Raw genomic sequence first — 4,893 nt, forward strand, 5'->3', positions numbered from 1 at the left:
TTGTTCAGTCAAGGGAGACCAAACAAGTGCTCCAGGAAACACGTGTTATTCATATTGAGAGAGTCACTCCGAGCAACTCATGAGTAACTCAAATTGGGGGAGTCACTCCGAGCAACCCTGAGTAACTCAAATTGAGGGAGTCACTCTGAGCAACTCATGAGTGAAATGAGCAACTCATGTTGCAGACACATCTTGTTTCCTTCTGGGAACTCCTCGAGTTTTAATCTGTCAAGTTGCGTGGTGCGTGTGCAGGGCACCAAGAAAGAAACTGAGTAGGGACACTACAGAACTGGGGTGACTTTAAGGAGACTCTACTCCATTTCTTGTATATATTGTAAATATTTGTTACGGGGCACCAATTCTTGGAGAGATCTCGTAAATAGCCATTAAAATCTGTTTTGGTTGGATTTTCTTGTGTGTTTTGTGTTTTTATCCGAGGGGGTCTGGGACTTTTTCCTCCTAATTGGGGAGAGTGTGCCAGTGGGGTCTGGGACCTAAAAACGCCTAAGGAAATGCCTTCAACGCCTAAAACGGGTTCCTCCATTTAAACGTCTACAAAAACGGAACGCTCACGACCACGCCCCTGAACTCCCACGGTCTGTCAATCAAATTTCCTCTCGACCAATCAGGAGCCAGCTGGATAATTATTCAAAGTATTAGAGCTTTGATAATCCTAATAACCTACCCCTGTACCACGAACCAATCAGATGCCTCCATTTGAAAGCGTCCTTAGCAACGCCCCTAGCAACGCTCCACAGCTCCACAAATTCCTTTGCTCAAAAAAAGGGGTTGAATCATACATGATGTACTATTCATTTTACCGTTGATTGTGAATTTTTGGATGCAAAATAAAAATCTCATGCTTTTCCAAGGGTAAACGGTAAACGGTAAAAGGGTAAAGGGTAAGGAGCAAAGGATAATATTTTGAACCAAACTTTTTGCTGTAGTGCTTGACGCAGCCATTAAATCCTATTACACCCTGTTAAAATGGCGAGAACTCGATTGCACGGTCCAAGGGATTGGTTTGTTCATGATTAATCTTTTTGTGGAAGCAATATTATGGGTGCCCTATGTAATAGGCGAGCACAGCAGACCAAATCCCACGAATGGGGCAAAAACGGAAAACTGATATTTTCTGTCTGGCTTGTACTTTGTGGATGCGTTCGCTACGAAAATCTGCATGTAGAACTTAAGACTCGGATCTTTCAGCATTGCAATTGAACACAAAATCCAAAAATGGCTTGCTATTGAAATCTCGAGAATGAGTGCGATTAATTAATAAAATCCGCAAATAAATCCGTTTTAGGATTTGGTGTTTCAATGAAAATCAGAAAGATCGCGATTTTGAAAACGCATTTCAAATCAAACGCACCCCCAAGTTTCTCAATCGAACACACCCTTTTTCTTTTAACTTGGGGTAAGTGAGTAAGTTAGACTATTAAGTGAACTAAGCCCCACTCGGGCGAGGTTTTGAGCAGCAACCCGTGTTCGAAATGACATTCTTTTCTCGAATAATATCTGGTGCTCATAATTAATTTTTCTGTGTAAGGAAAACGTTTCAGAGAGAACAGGGGATAAAGTGAAAGCGATGTTTTCTGCCTGGTCCACTGCATCTGTGTTGTAGACTGCTCTTTGCAAACCTTTTTTGACAAGCGAGATGGACAGAGGTCTTACTCGAGTATCTAAAGTGAATTTGGAATTGACTTGGATTTTTACAGCTTGGTGATTGCCTACAGTGTGCAATAAAATCTGCTGTTCATCATTCGATGCATTAATTTGCCTCGTGAGTTCTGAGTGACCTTATAAATTGCCTGTGTTTCAGCACTTATACGACACTCAAACAAAAACCGCTTTGTCTTTACTTCATAACTTACGTTGTTCTTTAGATTACCGAGTCGTAGAAAATGTAAGTAAATTGTTGTCACCTCCCAGTGGGAATAATTGAACTACATGTGAGTTTTGTCATAACTTTCAAGGAACTTGAAAGACGAAGACGGAATGAGAGCAAAAAGGTAATATCGTTTGTTTTAATTCTTAAGTCAAGGGTTAGGTTGTTGAAAATTTAAGAAATTAAAATGCTAAATTTTGTAAGATAAATACTAACCCTTTACCCGTTATCCAGGCGCGTACGCAGCTTTTCCTGCGGGGGGAGGGGGGAGGGGTGCACTTTAAGCTTGAGCGGACCTTAGGTTATCAGTCCTTAAAATATGATATCTAAACAATTTTTGATATCTGATATGTGTAACAACAATATGTAATCCGGCATTGTGAGCTTTTCTTTATAAGTTCTATTGGTTTTTCTTTGCTTGAGGAGCAGTCGTGGCTCAGATGCCTAGTGCGCGGTTTCCGGATCGAGAGGTCCCCGGTTCGATCCTCGGTGACTTCAACGTCTGTTTCGACTTTCCTCTGATCCGTGTAGGTACAGCCTTAAATACCCGTAAAACGGAACAGTGGCAGAGGGAGAGGGGTAAAGGGCGCACCGTCGGCTTCCATTAATAACAGCTTCGTAGCTGAAGGAACTACCCACGTTAAATAAAGTGACTTTACCTTTACCTTTTTAGACTGCTTTGAAATCATTCGACTACTTTCTACTCATGTTCGTGAGGTTTTTAGTTTTCTCAATATGTTCATTCTGTACTGCTGCATGCATGCATGTGTATTACATTAAATACAACAATGAATTCAATATTCATGACAATCATTAAAGCTTGGACTTTTCTATGTGAAGTGCCCGTGCTTATGAAACTTGACACTAAAAATGGCAGTAACATCTCCTGAACGCACGTGATGACTTCGAAATTGTTTCCAAACACTGATGATTTATTTATTTATTTTTTAAAAACAACAATATGGATAAGAAAACATGAAAAAGTCGAAAAATATCTACTATATAATTTGTAGTCCCTACCTGAACGGCAGTCTTCCACTCTCTTTCTTTTATTTCATCCCTTTTCTTTGATTGTTCTTATCTTGCCCTATCTGATCTGACTGAGCGGACCTTTTTATCAGGTGGGAGGGTGCACGTGCACCCGATGCACCCCCCCCCCCCCCTGCGTACGCCCCTGTTACCCTTTACTTTTTACCCGTTACCCTTTACCTTTTTACCTTTTAACCTTTACCATCGGAAAAGAGCTGCCGTCTGCTTTCTTGGACATAAATTTGACGGAAAACTGACCAGGCCGAATATTTTATTTTCAGAATTTTTGTAGTAATCCGATTAGCGATAATGCGTAATACGATAAAAGTGTCAAATTTGCGACCCAAAAACCACCCAAATTACCGATTTTTCGACGGGAAATTCATCCCAAAGGATAAAACAATTCGCTGGACATGAAATCAAGGTAGATGTTCAAGCGAAAGTGAAAACAAACGAATATTTTGAGGGAAAACACAATTCTGTGTGATGGCTAAAAAATGTGGAGGACTCATGCAAATTTATCGCTTCGAAAATAATCTTACTTTCACAGCCATTTTAACGCTTGAAATTCCATCCTATGAATGAAAATCCTTTTCTTTATCCTTTCCGAAGTCTGCAGTGTAATTTTTTGGCTGAAAAACGTTAGTAAAACCACTCCGCGATCGGTTGAAAATTTCGCCTTCGCACGGCTTTAATTTCACCGCGATTGATGGAAATGGCGCCGTTCTACGAACTCTACAATAATGATTCGTGTACATATTTTCAATTAATAAATGGTGATGTACGTATTCATGTGTACATATTCGTGTACATATTTTCAATTAATTCTTGGTTTGCATCCACGTGATGAGACGGCCATGTTGGTGTACAAAACGATAGAAAATGGCCCACGTATGCCGCCATGTTGTGACGTCATTGCATGTAAGTCTCAACATAGTGCTCCGCTCTCGAACCAATGCGAGAAAGTCGAGGATCCGAGGAAGAGGAAGCAACCGAAAGGGAAGACTCAAGAAGAGGAAATACGACTTGGTGCAGCTGTGATTTTTGCGTGAACTGGGAGGCCGGGACAGCAAGAAAAGGAATGCATCTGCTGCCGCGAGATAGAGGAAGCTATGAACAAAATCTCAGGTGAATTGATTGTATTCAAAAGGTAATAAAGACAACTTGATTATTACGAGATTCTGTTGGTTGCTGCTGTTTTGTCTGTAATTTCGATGCAATTAGACAAACTTTAGCTTACAGACATCTCGCTGGAAATGAAATACGAAGATGGACTTCGATCCTTGGTAATAGTGAAACAGCTTGCACTTCGATTAGTTACACCATACGTCGAATTTCTCATGAATTCACGTCTTAAAAACTTTCTCTTCATTGTAGATGCTGTATTGGTATTTTGACTGCTCTTCTTTTGCTTTCTTGAGGACACTGAATCACTATTTGTCCTCTTCCAGCTCGATGGCCGCCACGACTCGACAAGGTAATACACGATCAAAACCCCTTCCAAACAACAAAATCAAAGAAAAAATGAGCAAAGAACAACAACAAAAATATAGTGAATTTGTTTCTGAACGCCACAGGACATTTGGCTCACTAAAGTGACCACGGATGGCTTTGATTTTGTAAGATATTTACACCCCACACACTCCTTTTTGAAAAAGTTGGCAAAATTTTTAGCATGCTGTCACGCATGCGCCACCGGTGACACTGCTCCTTTAATATCTATTAAAGTTAGATGTGCCAGCAGATCAAGGTATTCGTTGTGTAACGTAGCATTCTAGCTTTTCGACTGTGCATGTGAATGCAAAGAGAAGTGCAACAAACTGCCATCGTGGGTCAAGCACGTGGATTGTGAGCGCTGCGAGAAATGAACAACATGTATGTAAACACATTACTCTGTTCGTAGTCTTGCGAATTTTCAAACTTAAAAATCTTTGTGATCGTTGCCGAGTTTAGAAAACCCAGCTTGAAGCGCGATT

This window comes from Montipora capricornis, chromosome 11, assembly GCF_036669925.1.
Source record: "Montipora capricornis isolate CH-2021 chromosome 11, ASM3666992v2, whole genome shotgun sequence".
Classification (NCBI taxonomy): domain Eukaryota; kingdom Metazoa; phylum Cnidaria; class Anthozoa; order Scleractinia; family Acroporidae; genus Montipora; species Montipora capricornis.